This window comes from Passer domesticus, chromosome 1, assembly GCF_036417665.1.
Source record: "Passer domesticus isolate bPasDom1 chromosome 1, bPasDom1.hap1, whole genome shotgun sequence".
Classification (NCBI taxonomy): Eukaryota; Metazoa; Chordata; class Aves; order Passeriformes; family Passeridae; genus Passer; species Passer domesticus.
Window position 1 is genome coordinate 105766032 of NC_087474.1, and position 17830 is coordinate 105783861.

At 35.2% G+C, this 17830-nt stretch overlaps 1 protein-coding gene across 7 annotated transcripts in view; it reads right to left on the reverse strand.

The window, feature by feature from the left end:
- Positions 1-10749, reverse strand: part of CCDC102B (coiled-coil domain containing 102B) — a 156470-nt gene extending 145721 nt beyond the window's left edge. For all 7 annotated transcript variants that reach the window (XR_010368519.1, XM_064432560.1, XM_064432553.1 and 4 more), the window contains exon 1: positions 10633-10749. The gene's annotated coding sequence lies outside the window, so the exon portion shown is untranslated. The remainder of the gene's footprint in view (positions 1-10632) is intronic.
- Between the last annotated feature and the right edge of the window lie 7081 nt (positions 10750-17830).

The following is a 17830-nucleotide window of genomic DNA, read 5'->3' on the forward strand; positions in this document are numbered from 1 at the left end:
AACTCCCTCAAGAAGAGCCACAGATAAGCTGCCCAAAATCCTGTTAAAATAGAAATAAAACCCTTCTGAAGTCCATATGAGGTTGCAGTTAAACATACAACTCAGGGGTTATCCGTGTGCCTCTCCTTTTACAATGAAAAATGAAACAAAAACGACTGAGGTTTGGCTTATGTCTAAGACCTGAGTGTCTCCTCTTGCAGAAAGTGTGACTCTCCTGCATCACCATGGCAACACCAAAAATTGGAACATATATCCAGAACTTATCTATAACAGATCCTGCATTTTGGAAAAACTCAGGTATTGCAGATCCATTATAAACCAACCTTTAAACTAGATATAGAAGGAATACCATCTGCAACATCAAAAGGACATGTATTGACAGCGGGTGATAATGTTACATGACCACTAAGATCCAAAGTTAACCTGAAATTACTGACATGTAGTTAACACTGGATATGAAGCTGTACGTGGTTGCAGCAACAACAGGGCTTACTGCAGGCATGTAAGGAAAATAATCACATACTTGTGGCCCAGAATACTTACAGCATATGTACACAATGAGAAAACACACAGCAATTATTTCATAAACACTCCTAATAATAACTGTGAAAATCAATGTAAATGGACAAAATAAAGCTACCAATGCTCCTGGCATTGTATCTTAAAAAACAGTCCAGCCTACTTCTTACTTAAAGTGCCCTTCACTTAACGCAGTTTCATTATGTACAAGAGCCTATGATTATGGCTGCAAAATTAATTACAATGAACATACACTGGACATAACCAATGTATACACTCCTGCAAGGAATGAAACCTGTACTGATTACAGTGACCATCTCTATGATGGTGCCTACAAAGTCATTGGCCTAAAGGACATCGAGGTTAGAGATATTATTCAAAATCTGTTGGGTGAAACTGGTATATGAACTGAATTCAATAGATACTAAAATCCTAACAAATTAATTTCTTGATACTACAAGACACTGAAGCTAGGATAACCCAAATGACTTGGAAAACTCTTAGAGGAAAGAAAAGTAAAAATATGATAATAATGAACATACAGCTGATCCCAAAGTCTGACATATGCTGAGAGCAGTGCCAATGTGAGCGGTCAATGGGAGAGCAGCCTGTACATAGAACTCAGTGGATAGGAAGAGGTAAAGGTTGATATTACCTGCAGCCAACAACTCTGGATCTTCAAAAAGCAACTATCTGACAGTTTCTTCAGGTTACACTAACTCATGGGAGTGCTACAGACCAAGCTTCTGAGCTGGAAAAGGTAAATGCCTAAGCTTACCCCCAGTGTTTTTGTAGCAGATTCAACAGCAGGCTGAATGACGAGGCCTTTGTGCTTTCCAGTGTGGTATGGGGACATTCACTCCTTGGTAAAGGAGAAAGAATGAGCGCTGGTATTGACAGCTTGGTTACTAGTTTGTTCATGGAAAAAATACCATTTAGAGAACTTGTAAATAAGAGAGCTTGTGAATTAGGGAAATAATGAATTAGTGAGTTCATGTATTGGAGTAGTCTGTACAAAGATGATTCCACCATTGTTTGATGTCTTCATATTTTGGTGGTGCTGTTTGAGGCAGAGGATTTTTTTATGGTTTATTTTTTTTAAATGAGCTCCTAAACTCATAAAATAAAGTTTAATTTACAAAGTACACTGTGCTGTAAATTTGAAAGATCCAAACAGACCATGACATAATACACAGATTATCTTACTTCATGAAAATTAAAAGATAGTGCTTTAAGGACTTTTTAATGCACATCCAAAGTTGGTTCTGTTTATTATTTTCCCACAGCTATAAAAAAATATATTAACAATATTAAACCATATGGTGAATTTTTAAGTTATCTTGTTTCCAAACATTGCATTCCTTACATGTGTCATAACTAAAAATCAGCCAAAAAGTGGCCTGAAGAGACAAATAATAATTGCTTACTTCCTATTAGGAATTACATGATAATTTTTCCCTCCTATTCATACTTCTCTAGTTTCCTGTTAACATAAAAATGTCAATAATGATCTAATTTATTTCCAAAACCTGTTTTATTTCCTTCTCATATCCAGTAACTAAAACCAGTTATGCTATGAAAACTACAAAGTAAAAAGTTTTGTTTTTAACTTCACAAAGAGAAGTGTTTTGGAGTTTGTCAGGTTTTGTTTCAGCAAGGGGTTATTGTTGTTGTTTTGTGCTTTTTTGTGCAATTAGGAAAGCTTAAAAATGCCTGAAAAAAATGGTCTTCTCAAGACATCAGTTTGAATAGTATGATGTCTTAAATGTCTCTTTGAGATAAAATGAAATTACAGTGGCAATTCTTTAATGTCCTGATGCATAAAACTAAAATAATGAAATCTCATCTTCCTTCTATAACATAATGTCCGCCTGAATATTTTAAGTACAAGAGGAAATGTCAGGCCTAAATCTTAGTTTCCAATAGAACTGAAGAACATAAACTGAAAATATTTGAGAGGAAACAATAAAGACGTGCTAAATAGTGTTCCATTTTTTCTTATAGGTCTGACCAAATTTATAATATTGGGAACACAGAATATCTCTATTTTTCTTATTATTTATTTATGCTATAGACACTTTGCCTTGAAAACAAATTAATAAATTTAATCTCAGGAGACACTAAAAACTCCAGAGACAGAAAGGTATAGGACCAAATGGAAGTAAGCCCTTCATAGTAGAATCTATGTAAAACTGGAGTCTGATCCCACTTCTGAGTTGATCAACACTGGATGATGAGATGGAATGGTATGACAGAGAGGGAAGGCAAAAGCAGAGACTCAAGTTTCTACTTGACTTCTATTAAAAAAGCCATAAACAAAGTTTGCCAGCTATTCTATCAGGCCTAAAAAGTTAAACCTAGAAAGTAACTTCAGGAAAAGGGTAGTTCTGCAGGGAAAATTACATTTTACTATGATACAAAACATTGTGACAGACAAGGCATTTCTGAAGTATGCCCAGGAAGTGCATAATTATATTATTTGTCCATGTATAGTTAAATTTCCAGGAGAAGAGGGAAAGGATGAGCAGCAAAGAGTGAATGAAAGCCAATAAACCACTCAAACTTAAGAGGTAGCAGTAAGTAAAAGGAGGACTCAGAAATGGCTTAAATTTTTTTTATTTTAGTAGACCATCCAGAAACCAAAAGAAAATATAGAGAGCAACATAATGCTGAAATAAGCATTTTACACTATGCAACAGGATTAAGTATACTGCTTCTTGATGTTCCAGTATCCATTGTGATAACCAAAATTCTCTGACTCCGGAGGAGGAATCCTTTTTATTATTAATAGTAGTTTGCTTCTCCTGAAAGTTTTATTAATTCACTTGAAGGCATGTAGGGTAAAATTGCATATATATAATTTATACCTTAAGAAAAAAACAAACAAACAAACAAACAAACCAAAACATGAAGTAGCCCTAAGCTGCCCTCAGGCTGGCCCTGCCAGTCACATTGCCAGTTTGTCCTCATTTGCTATCCTTTTCCACAACCTTTGAAATAAGACTTACAATTCCAGGTGTAAGTTGTCCCACTCATTTTAGAGATAATTAAATCTCTAGTGTGACAGAGATTCTTGTGAAACAAAGGCATGCCATGAAGAAGTCCTAAATATGATACTCTGAGCAAGGGAGATGATCTCAAAAGTCCCCCCTAACATGATTCTCTGAGCAGTGTGATTTCTGAGGAGCTGTAGAAGCCTGTTTCTGCCAGAACAATGTTGCCATGGCATCCAGGAAATAAGAAAAAATTATAATCACAAATTGTGAGTCTCAGAATATGTAACTATTAGCCAAATGGGTCACAAAACCCCATGTAAGTAGGGAAGAGCCACAGGAAATAAGCCCCTTTTGTGACAACACTGAACTGCCTTAAAAGCAGCAATTCTGCACTGTTGTCAGGATCCAGCTGTAAGGAACATAGAAAAGAAGAAAAAAGGCTTTGTCCCCCATATCTGTTCTGCCAACAGAAGCTGCAAATATGGGAATACATGTATGAAGGAAAGGGGTGAACAAGATAATCAAGCACTCCCAGATACTTCCCAGGCTGAAGGTCAGTTCTAAGCACCGGGGGAAACAATCCAGAAAAAATATGCCAGTAAGAGCAACAATTAATGTCTTGCAGGAAACATTTACTTCTTTATGAAGTTTCACAAAGTTTCCTATTTGGACTGATGCTTTTTTTTTAAAATTATTGCCTATACCACGTTTCATCTAACCAAGAGGTATTATATTTTTATCTCAATGTGTGAACTTCTTCTGTAAAATACAGTGAAAAATTCCAAGCCAACAAGAGATTTTGACCAGAGGACTGGTATATTTTGACATGGCTCAAAGCTTTTAAAAACTAAGTGATTATTTCTTTCCACAGAATAAAATACCCCTAGATAAAGTCTATTTGTTCTATTAAGTTACACTAATACAAAATGTGTCAACAATTAAAAGCAGTAATTTAGGACAAGATGTCTTTCACAGTATATTTTACATTATTGTTGCTGGTGGGGGTCAGGGGGTTGGGGTGGTCTTAAAGCTTGCTCAAAATGAAATGCTGTAATTCTCTCTGAAAAAGGATGCACCAAAAAAAGGACGTGGTCCACTTCACTGTAGTCCTATGTATGGATTTTCCTTTTTTCCTTTTACCATTTTCTCTCCATGTCAAAATATCCATTTTAAAGTAAAATCCTCTTCAGTGTTTCTATTGTTTTTTTAAATGCCTGCATACAATATAACTTGTATAATATTACACAGATTATATACATAGTGTACATACTATATATACATACTATAAACATATGCATTCATAAAAAGACAACTTAGGAAGTAGTCACAGATTACAATAAAGATTTATTGTAATCTGTGACTACTTCCTAAGTTGTCTTTTTATGAATGCATATGTTTATAGTATGTATATATAATATATATACACACTATATATAGAGTATGTATATATACTATACTATAAACTATAAATAATTGTTTATTAACAATTATTACTCTTTCTTCTTTCCTTTTTCTTTTTTTGGCTGTCAATTTTAATAAACTTTAAATAGTCTGGATACTATTTCTTTAGATGAGAACCGGAATTATATACTCTGATTTAGGTCTACTGGGTAATACAAATGATTACATATCCTTGCAATATCTTTCAAAGCCTTTTACAGCAACAAGCTGATCTTTCTTCACAGCTTTGAAGTTGTACTCAACTCCTTAGGGTTAAATATGGGTAACATAAATATTTGTACATAGAGATGTTGTCATTTACTACCCATAAGGCCAAAAGAAGCTCTGAAGTACTGCTTTAAATATAATTTACAGTAACTTCATTTCCCCAAGAATGTTTTGTTTGGTTTCAAACTTTTATAACATTTCACCCATATCTTTTGTACATTCAAGTCTGTAGTATTGATTCTCATCCGTCAGCCACTACACTTGAAAAAACATATTGTATAATCAGATTATGCAGGGAGGGCAGGGAGTGTATGTGAAACCAACAACTGTACCAGACAGTCTCAAAAAGAGCTAAGTAGAAGCTAAACTAACCATAACCCAACTGAATTTGGTAGCTGTGGCATTTGAGACAGTTTGCTTGGCTAGCTCCCCCTTGAGATTTGAATTATCACATTTTACTAGGATATGGTTAATGAATAAAAGAGGCAAAATAAACTTCCTGTGTAGTTAGGATAAATATGAACTCTCAAAGTTTTAGATCCTTTCAGAGTAAATGACTGACAAACAGGTTTACAAAACCTAGTGTAAACTGCTAAATTAAACAAATAGCCAAGTCCCCTAAATTCTAATCTAATCTCAGAGATTCTATGTGAAGATTGGTAATCTCCATGGAATATATTGTCTGAAAGATTATTAGGAAAAACATATTATGAATCAGTATATTAACGATAACTTCAATTGAAAACAGATTCAGAGTGTATTTAAAATAAGGCAATGGTTCATTCATACAAAATAATTCTTATCAGTTAAACATCTGGTCTAATAGGTACCTTCTGAATAGCATAGAGAGATTTCTTTAGAACAATAGTAATCTGTTGTTCAAACTTGAAACAAGTAATTGCTTCCGAACAATAAGGTCCACATTAGTTAATACTAGCTCACTACACTGAAGCACTTTTTTAATGCTTATAGCTAAAGATACAAGTGAACACTTCCTGTGATTTACAGAAACACCTATAGGCATCTTGTTCTGCAGGCACAACGAAATTTGATCTAATCACATTAAAATAGTATCTGCTGGGGCTTTTTTGGTTTTGTCGTTTGTTTGGGTTTTTTTTTGGTTGGTTTGTTTTTCAGCAGTTCCACAGCTAAGACTAAAAATAACCAAATGCATGAGTCTTCCTCCTTTGTTTACACAGAAAGCAGAGTAAGTTTCAGAAATGTTTAGCATGACAAACATTTTTTATCAACATTGAAATGAGTTGCAGTGCTAACAGGGTCATTCCCTTTACTGAGAACAATTAGGATAAGCAGATAGCTTCTTACACCACTCAGCTTAGTTACAAGGGAGTCAATAGTCAGTTACAATAGAGAATCTCAAAAGACCCAGCTCGATTTGAGTTGTCAGTGTGTTATTACAGGATATGAGCTCAGCCAGTGCACACATGCCCTGTCTGGCTTATACTGACAGGCAGCCCTTTAACATGGCACAGAAGAGTATCTTGCACAGAAGAGTATCTTGCACAGATTTCCTCTGAAGTTTTCTGAAAGAGGGAAGACTATAGAAATGTAGGGAAATAATATCCAAGGTATACGGAAATAATATCCAGGGTATACATCATCCACAAGCTTAGATCTGCCTTTGAGTATCTAAGTCATAACTGGTCTTAGAAGTCTTCACAAGCATTAAAGCCAGCTCTAAGTTAAAAGTCAAAGAAGACAAGAAAATTAAAAACATCTCATTCAGAGGGTGATTGTCATTCAGGGTATTAGTTAAACAATTTAAGTTACATCAAGTATAAATAATTGCAAATAAGCTATGAATAAGCTTATAGCACACGATTAAAAGACCATTGTATCATGTTGATTTATCAAAGGTTAAATTCCTTTCTCAACTATTGATAGTATTAGCATTCTACTGTTTCATGCTTCATTTACTTATGTTCAAAAGCCAAATGCACCTCCTTGTGAGACTTACAGTAGCTTCTTGTTGAATATAGTTCAATAATTGAATTGAGGAGGCTCAACTACTCTCAAACACAACTGAGAATTTCATAGATCTGGGATTATTAGCACATTTTTAGATTAGGCTACAGGTCAGTTCAGCTGGGTTTCTTTCAGCCTCAAAAGTTAGAAAAAGGAAACTGAAGACAGACTAACCATTCTGAAAAGCACTTTACTGAACAAGAATTAGGTCAGATGCAATGCTAAAACATGTTCATCCAAACAGTAGAGATCACTTAAATGTATAGCGAAGCTTCATTTTTTAGACAAAATCATCACAAATGTACCTCAATTCCATTCTTTTCTATGTTACTCATTTGGAAAGTGACCTTGAACTGGATATCTTCACTTTCATTTACAGGCTTTTTTATCCCACTGGGTTGAGGGGATTGGTTTTGTTTTGGGGGTTTTTCTGGTGTGGTTTTTTTTGGTTTTCTTTTATTTTATTTTCAATAAAGCATGAAGATGTAATGTAAGGAAAAAGTTAAGTTTCTAATCCCTGCTTATACTCAGAGAAATTCTTCAGAGTTTTAAAACCCTTAACAGTATCTTAAAACCATATGCTTTATGATATGAGAGATCAAGAATTGTCTTGTTAGAGCTGAAGTCATTTATGATGCTTTCCTATTCAAAACATGACCTACTTTTAAAGGAAATTTCATAACACTGGGAGAAGGGAAAATTAATCACAAATATCTGATGATTTGTTTCAGACCAAGACATAAAACATTCCAATGCTTATAAGGACACAAAACAATTTTTCTTCAAAACACTGCTCAGAGTCTAGAAACAAGTGATTTTCCCACCCACATAAGCAGACAAGTAAGAACACTCATGAATATTTTGTTTTCTCTGGGTCAGGGCATATCCCTTTGGCTGGTTCAACTACTCTGATATAGTTGTATCAGAATTGACAATTCTGTTGTGTGGAGATGTTTTTGGTTTTATTAGAACAGTTTTAGAAGCCATATCTTGTATAATTAATTGTTCCAAGAACATTCCTTACAAAAAGATTGCTACTTGGACATTTATATGTAATTATTCTTATTTTTCTCTAACCAATCTAGTATTTTAACACCATCTCATGTCTTTCAATAGCTCAAGGACTGTGATTTTGTGTGATTTAATGCTGTAAGATATTATCCCCTGATGACCCCAACTCCACTAAATCCTTGAGGGAAATGAACAAAGGAATAATCCATATTGTGACTTTTACCTGGATTCCACAGTTGCTAGAGTGGTCAAATAAAATAAATCACTAAGTATCATTGGTTGTATCCTAGATGCCAGTTAAACGCATAGAGAATTCTTTATGCATTTAATTCTCCATAATAAGAGAATATACATTCTCTCTAATGTATATTCTCTTAGTGCCCACACGCTCTAGGCCAAAATGTAGTCCCACTAAAAGAGAAGAAATTATTTGAATAATTGGTGACTACTCAGCATGGCAGAAGGGAAGTTGGCACCCTTTTGCAAAAACGGACACCCGCAAAAGTTATGGAGAAACATCCAAGGCAACTGAAAATACATTAAAAAAAAAAAAATCAAAACAGTAGGAGCTTTCACAAAAATTCCTCCCTGGTATTCCTCCAGTAATGTGATTGACATTAAATAAGAATGGGTTTGGTAAAAATCCCAGTCTTATTTAACCCAGTGTAAATCAGACCTAGATTACTGAATTAGCACGAGCAGAGAATCAAGCTGTTCAGGAAGGATCATTTTCATAATAAACCAGTCAATTAATGATCATTGTATGGACTAGAAAGAACTCTCTTTCTAGTGAATAGATCAGGTGAGCCACTGGAACAGGCTTCCCCAAGAAGTTGTAGATTCCATCCCCAGATATGTTCAAGGCCAGGCTGGATGGTGCCTTAAGCAACCTGATGTACTTGGGGGTGAGACTGGGACTAGATGATCTTTAAGGTCCCTTCCAACCCAAATCTTTCTATGAATCTATAATTCCATGATTATCAAATTTGTACACTTCAAATGATTCCAATACCTACCTGTCTGTCCAATATCTATCTATCTATCTATCTATCTATCTATCTATCTATCCATCTATCTATCCATCTATCTATCTATGTTGATAAAACAACAGTAATTTAAGCCTGTTCACTAACAGCTCCTTTAGTACATTCATTTTCAAGTGATTTATTTTTCAGATTTAACTGAGGTTACCATTAGTATTTTATACTTAAGGTGAAAGAGAGGCCTCAATTCAAAGCTGGCTACATGAAAATAAGCAAAAAACACCCCCAGACATCTAATTTCACATTTTCAATTTCAATTTTTTGTAGATGTCTCTGAAAGTGATATGACTAGTTCTATTAATGATACCTAATATATTTTGGAAATTAATTTATATTCGTTGTCTTATGCAAAGAGCTGCATTCAGAAACACAAAAGTAAATTTTCTAACAACACAGGAAATCCAAACTAAAAACTAGTACTCTAGCTCTAGGATTATTTCTAGCAGAGTCTGCTTCATAAAATGTTTGTATGAATCAGTGAGAACAAAATACAAACAAAATGCAGCTATCTGGATAGTCAGTAGGAAGCCCATTAGTACTATTTGCTATATCTGCTGATTAAACTTATGAACATTGCCTTTGGAATTTGACGCTTGGTTCTCACTGCTTAAGGATCATCCACAGTGTCTCCCACCATCTCTGATACTTGCCTTTAAAATAATGACAGACTGAATATATTTCTCCAGCATCAACAAATCATACTATCAAAAAAATATACTTTATGGCATTAGAATAATAGCATACAGCCAGGACACATTTTTTTCTTATCTCATCTTCAGATATTTTCTGAAGGAAGTTAGGATTATACAACTCATTATTGAGTTGCATAACTTATGAAAATAGAAACACTGTGAAAACACTGCTTTCCAACAAAAAAATACAGTACAAACTTCTGCAAACTCATAACAATATTTTAATGACAATTATGTCCATAATACCACTCCCTTTAAAAGGTACCAAAATTTTACCAGTTTATGCAATTATATATACATTTCACAAAGTAATTTAAAAAAGGTTTTCAGTAGTAAAACTTTATAATCTGTGAAACTTCTGCATTTATACTAATTTCTAATCAACACTAAGAGATAACTTTTTAACAAACCATCACTTAGAAAGTTTTAAAGCTGGTTATAGTAAGTAAGCACTCTTCTACACTTGCAAGACAAGTTATGTTTAATGGGATGTTAGAAGTAATGCTACATGATAGTAGCAAAAAACATAGAAGAGAAGAATCCAGCTAGATATAACTGAGCCACATACTTCAAATACTGTTTTCTGATCTTCAGTACTTTTCCTGGGCAGTTCAGACTGTTTTCCTCCTTACCATCAGCATAATAGTAACTCATGCTTTGTCCCTGAAGAGATTTATAGAAATTAAACATTAAACCCACAAGCTTAAGATCCCTTACCTTCTGAGTTTGCTGGGCTCCTCTTGCTTCTCAGTGTAGCAGACACATGTGTAAACAACAGAATTTCCTGCATCCTTTTCTCATCTGCACTGTACTGGGACTTGGCCAATTGGATTATTTACAGCATTAAGGCCACTCCACAGTAACTTGAAAAAGATTCTCATTGGTCAGACATTATCAAAACGAAAACCACATTTTTCTGTTAAGTACAAGTCATTTATACAAACCAAAACTTTTTGTCATACTGTTCTTCACTAAGCATTATTTGCTCAGTTTTTATTTCTCTCTCCTTATAAACTGAAGACTCTGACCCCAGTCCCCCAAATATTATGTATAACATTAGTTATTTCAATCACAGTACTTAAGCACAGGTCCTAGTACTCAACCAAATTGATTGGATTCTTATGACACTACTTGCTCCTGCTATCCCTCCTGAATTTTAAATAACCTAAAATAAGACTGGTTTTTCACTCAGCTGCATCATATAACCTTGAAAATACATGTACTTTCATAATTAGCTCTGCAATTGGCCAGGGGGTCTTGGAAATTATTACAAAAAACTGTAGTATTCTAGATTATCAGAAAAGACCAAGGCAAGGAAAGTTAGGAAAAAACACCCAAAACTTTGAAAAGCTCTTTTTGCATTAAAATTTACAGTTACATATTAAAATATAAGGTAAGAATGATTCATTTCTGGAATAAAAACTCCAATATTTTTGTAACCAACATGACAAAGCATGACACCACTGTCCCAAGCCTGATATCACAGGCTACCTAATTGGCAGGTCCACAAGGCATAAAACTGATACAGTCAGACACAGATGGATGATTTGCCATGGCTATGAAAAACCGAACATTTCCCATTTTAAAAAATCCCTCATTACGTACAGAAAACTGACAATTCTTGTGTCACAATCTCAGACTGAGAAGACAGATTTCCTTTAGCTTTAGCTTTAAGGGACATAGCTCTACTTCCCTACTAATATCCCAAAATTTTTAGCAGCACTATAGCCGATAGTCTTTCCATCATGAATAGTAGATATAGCTGCATGACTTCACTTGTCTGACACTAGGACTTTCAATATATTTTTTTTAATTATTTTAGGGAAAGGAACTATCAAATGCTCCCAACTCTTCCATGACTCATAAAATCTATTCCACTGCCAGGAGACAAAAGCATTTTCTCCCAAAAGACATATGTAAAATAGGTGAAAAAAAATCTCTCTCTGAATTTCTGTTAAAAACCCAAACCAAACAAACAAAAGCCACAAATCAAAGGGGAAAAAAAACCAAAATCCAAGGCAAAAAATATGACTCCATGCAAAACAACCCCAAACTGAAGCAAAAAAAACCCAAATCAAAACTAACACCACAACAAAACAAAACCACAAGTCTGCATCAAATTAAAAGCAAGCACACACACAAAAAAAACGCCAGCCCAACAAAACCCAAATCCAAACAATAAAATAAGGCAACAGCTACTTTATGCATCTTGCATGGCTTCTTTAGCAACTAAATAGATCCCATCTCCCACTACAATAGTCTCTGGCTACATTCCATTACCCCTACTGAGGGAAATCACATTTTAAAAAAATCAAGTTATATACACATCATAACTTAAGCTTCTAACTACTTATATTTCAACCCATTCATGAGATTTCCCATTCATTTTCCATCATTCTTCACTTGCTACAGTCTCTGAGCACATCCAAGAAGGCTGTTCCATTGCCCATATTTAAATAGATTTATTGTTTCTATAGAAATTGATGCACATTTATTTTGTCTTAGAGGAAGGGAAGTAACTTTGGTCATAACTGAAAATGTCTTCCCAAGTGAAAATATGTAACAGAGAATTTATCATTCAATAAGAAACAAACACAAAGGAAAAAGTGTCATTACAGCATGTGAAGGAACTAGTACTCCTGGAAGTGTCCTTTAAGTACCTTTTGGGAAGGAAAACTGTACTCTTCAAGAAAAAAGGCACAAAAAAGAAATATGTATAATAGACCAATAGTAAATATCAAAGCTATTAAAAATGCCTCAGTTTCCATTCTGTTGATTCTGTTGTAATCAGCAATTCTTGAAGGAATCTCATTTTATACCATTGTTAAAAATGCATCAAAATTTAAATTAAAAATTACTGTAAAATTGGGAAGTTACCGTGCTATTTTTGTATCTTTATTTGCAAATATATTATTGGTTTTTAGTCTTATTTGACCATTTACCTTGATGCTGTGTCACTGCAATAAGTGCAGAACAGATGTTGCCAACATGCAAGTTTGCTAACACATGACCCTTACATATGGAGCTGAATTGTCTTCTTAGAAGTCTCCATGTATGTAAACAATTCTTAGTCCATACTAAGAACATTCACATATGCCCATCAAGAGGATGATAAGCAACTCTGGTTGTTATTTTTGTAAGAAAATGTTACTGAGAAAATATGATAAAGCCTATAGACGGCATCAATAATCTAGACCATATGTATTCATGTATGGCCTTAGTTGTCAATTGTGCTTGATTAGGGTGGGAAAGACTCCCCTCACTTTGAGTACATTTGAACTTTGGCAGCATGCCTGACCTGATTTTTCCAAGATCCATAGAGAAACATTAAAAGAACATGAAAACCAAATTTTGAATTTTTAAATGCCACGACTCATCCCTTTGGGGGGCCACAAAGGAAGAGACCTGATCCTTTTCAAGATTACTGAGCCAATGAAGAAGATTAAATAATTTGTCTCAGAGGAGAGTTAGAGCAAGTCTTTCTCAAAACATGGAAGTTTACAATATTTACTGTATTGATGCAATTTCCTTAGCAGATATAAGAAATTATCACTCAAGCCAAAAACAATAAAGCAGTTCAAATACAAATGGCAATAAAACAGAACATTCCTACTATTTAAATTGGAAAATAGAGAGGGGTATGAAGCACTAAAATTGTAACCTTTTGAAACTGGGCTTCCTCAAGTATTCAGAAAAACCAGAAACATATGCCAGTTTCTTTTTATTGATAGAAGTAATTTTTAATCTTACTATTTCATACTGTTCCACAGAATTTCATACAATTGAAGCAATAAACATAACATTTCATTTGAATATATAAGAATAGGAGATCATCCTTTACTCTACCTCAACCCAGGATGCTCCCTTAGGTGATGAAGACACATAGAAGACAACTTGATATAGAAAGTACCTTCAAGGCATGAAAAAAAGAGAAAATAGAGGCAAAAAAGTGATTTTGAATCCCATCTCTACAGCAGCATTAGCAAAGGTCAAACTTATATAACAAAATAGCAAACCTGTGAAGATATAGTCACAGAAGAGATTAATCAATTAAACAAAATGACCAAAATTGAGACTCCACCAAATGTGATGCAGAGAGCACTCAGTGTGGGAAAACATACTGTGGTTCCATTTGATAAAACAGCCTGGGAAAAATGCACAGGGTAATTATTTCTTAGAATATCTCTCTAAAATTAGAAAGGCAAGAAAGGTATAACATTCTCCTCTCATTTTAAGTTCTAACACATTCCAAACAAGTGGTCTTAGCAAAACTTTGCTTTCACAAGGTTTAGGTAGTGTATGCGTGGAGGGGAGCCCAACAGGGATGGCTTCTGTTAGAAGCAGGCAGAAACTTCATCCAGGGCCAAGAAGGACCCAATGCTGGCTGAGGCTCAGCCTTAGCCATCTGAGCTTTAGCCATCACACCATCTGTGATGGTGGTAGAGCTTTTTGGATAATGTGCTTAAAGGGAAAAAACCCCACCCTGCACAACAGCAATTTCATCTGAAGAGAGGAGTGAGTATATGTGAGAGAAACAGCCCTGCAGACACCAAGATCAGTAGAAGGAGGGAGAGGAGGTGTTCCAATCACACAATTAGCTTCCCATGAAGCCTATGGTGCAGACCATGGTGAGAGAGCTGTGCCCCAGTAGCTCACCAAGGTCCATGGCAGACCAGAGATCCATCTCTACACTGTGGAGGACTCAGTGCTGGAGTGGGTGGATGTGCAAGGGCGGGGGGGACACTGTGGAAAGCCTGAACTGGAGCAGGTTTCTGGTAGGACCTGTGGCCCTGTGGAGAGATGAGCCCATGCTGGACCAGGTTTGCTGGTAGGACTTGTGATCCCCTAGGGGACCCCACTGGAGCAGCCTGTTTCCGAAGGACTGCACCCTGCAGAAAGGACTGACACTGGAACAATTTGTCAAGAACTGCAGGTCATGGGAAGGACTCATCTTGGAGAACTTCATGAAGGTCCGTCTCCCATGGGAGGGACCTCATATTGGAGACAGAAAAGAGTGTGAGTCCTCGTCCTGAGAAGGAAGGAGCAGCAGAGACAACACATAATGAACTGACCACAGCCCCCCATTTCCCCCCACGCCCTGCCTGGGGGAAGAATTCAAGAATAAAGTTAATCCTGAGAAGAAGGGAGGGGGGAAAAGATTTTTTTAAAATTTAGTTTAACTTCTTATTACCCTATTCTTATTTGGTTGGTAAGGAACTAAAATAATTTCCCTGAGACTCTTTTACCCTGATGGCAATTGCTGAGTGATCTCTCCCCATCCTTAACTCATGCGCCTTTCATTGTATCTTCTGTCCCCAGTCCAGTTGAAAAGGAAGCAATACATTGGCTTTGGTTGGCACCTAGTGTCCTGCCAGAGTCAATCCACCTGAATAGGCAACATTCTAGCAGGCTAAATTTCATTAATAAAACTATCTATGTACGTAACACCTCACTCCTAAGTAACTTTAAAACAGATCATAAAAGCAACATCAAACAGCAATGACTTAAAAAAAAAATCATAGTTTTATGATATGCACAGTGATAAAGCTTAACAGGAAGAAGCTTATCTAGGGCTAATACTTTACTCAGCTTGTTAGCTTTCAGTTCTGACTTTGCCTGTGCAAGTTAATTTGATCCACAAGTGGAAACAGTGATAGCAGATAAATGTAGACAATTTGTCTTGTACAGATCTATGCTGCTGATTGAATGTCTTTGCTCATAAAAAGTGAAACAGGAAGTAACCATATATTACATTTCATGTGTTGGCCTATTAATACTTTTCAGCACACTTTGTGGTAGCAAATATGTTGTAAGAAAAGTTGTGGTAAAGTTACATTACTTAAAGACTCTCGTAAGCTTCACTTTCTGTTGCTCATTACACTCTTTAGTGAAAATTAACATATAGCACCTGCAAATGGATTGCTTATCATACATAAGTATACTTTCAAAAAGCCTCAGCTTGGCAGAACTACTACTGATTCTAAACAAGAAATATTAGTAGAGCAGGTTATCAAAATAGGTTCTAAATTTGAAGATTCTTCTTCATTGGAAGTTATTTCCACATGATACCAGAATTTCAGTGTTTCCTGCTTCAAAAACAAACGAACAAACAAACAAAAAAACCAACAAAAAAAAAATCCAAACCAAAAAAAAAAAACCACACAAGACTAGCCACTTCAGTTAATTTGCTTGTTCCTGATTTTATTCTGTGTGTCCTCTGGCCAACTGATGGTTCTTGTTACAAGGGCATGTAGGGATAGGGCAAGGGGTGATGGTTTGAAACTGAAGGAAGATCAATTTAGATGAGATATAAGAAAGAGGAGTTGTTTTGTTTTTTTTCACAGAGAGAGTGATGAAACACTGGAATAGAGTGCCTGGAGAGATAATGGACAACTTCTCATTGGAAACATTGAAGGTCAGCCTGGGTGAGCCTCTGAATCAACTGATCTAGTTGAAGACAGTCCTTCTCATAGTGAGAGGGAGGTTAGATGTCCCTTAATCCGTAATGTCCCTTTAAATGTCCCTTCCAACCCGAACTTTTAAAAGAAGTTATGGAACTTGCAAGAGTATGACACTCCAGCAGTTTCAAGAAGAGCAATAGAAGTAAAAAGGGAAGAACAATTTATCTCCTTTTGTGATATACATATTATGTTCTACTGAATGCCTACATAATGTTTACCCATTTTATACTTTATAAATAACTCAGCAAAATAGTTTCCAAGTAAAGTCTCAATAAAAAATATCATTACAAATTTCTGGTACATCTGATGGAAAAAGTTCATAATTTTTATTTATGGCTACAGTTTAGTGTTGAAGTAATGCAATGTTGAAATAGCAGCAACATAATTTAGAAGAGCTTAAAAAGAAATTAAATTAAGAATAAATTAAGAATTTTCCTTTTTCAATGAAAGAAAAAAATTGCTTCTAGTGTGATATTTCAATATGAAAAACTGAAAGGAATTAAATTAAGAAGACATGGTTATCCTGGTCTTCAGTGTAACCTGAGTGTAAGGAGAGGTCCTGCTTAATCTTTTTATTAACTGCCCAGAGGTGTGAAGCTGCTGTGGTGTCTAGATTTGCCCACAAATGCACTGATTAGAAAGACTTGCATAGGTGGGTACAAAGAAGGCACTGATGACTGACAGCAATTTGCACAGCATGATTTTTCAGTTCACCACTTTGAAACCCCAAAATATGACTTTGAATAAATCATACTAATCAGCACATTCCTATAAGAGAAATCAAGTAATTTCTACATATATTTCTGATGAAAAAGGTCCAACAAAAGGTCCAACACACAAATAAAAATTATGAAGCCTCATGGTTTTAGGGAAAATATGTTTCCTGATGAGTCTTTCATATACCCAGGTTTCACAATTTTTCTCCTCAGATATATTTATAAAACAAATTTTTTTTTTGTGCAGAAAAAGTTGACAAATTCTGCAATGAGATATACAAGAAGCATATGTATCTTCCAGCATCATGTTGGGAAGGCTGCAGGATGAGATGCCAGTTTGTATTCTTAGAATGTGAATAATATTAATAAGTACAGCATTAGAAACAACCTTTTCTTTCCCCCTCTCCTCTATCCTAAGAATAAAAATGTCATCCACAAGAATACCCTGGCTCTACAGAAGGGATTGTAACAAGAGTGTTATATAACTAGTATCATCTGACCATACCTAAAGCAAGAAAGATGTCTAAATTAGTACTACAAACACTGCCTATTCCACTCTGAAAAATAAAAAAATCAGTTTTTCACAGTAAATGAACATTCATCATTTTCCTTTCTATCTAAAAGTAACTATTCCTTTTACTAGGATAGCATTACTACTGACACTCAACATTCAAACAGACTGCCACAAAAACCTTAACCACTCTAAAAACAGTTACTGAGTTAAAAGGTAGTGGTTTA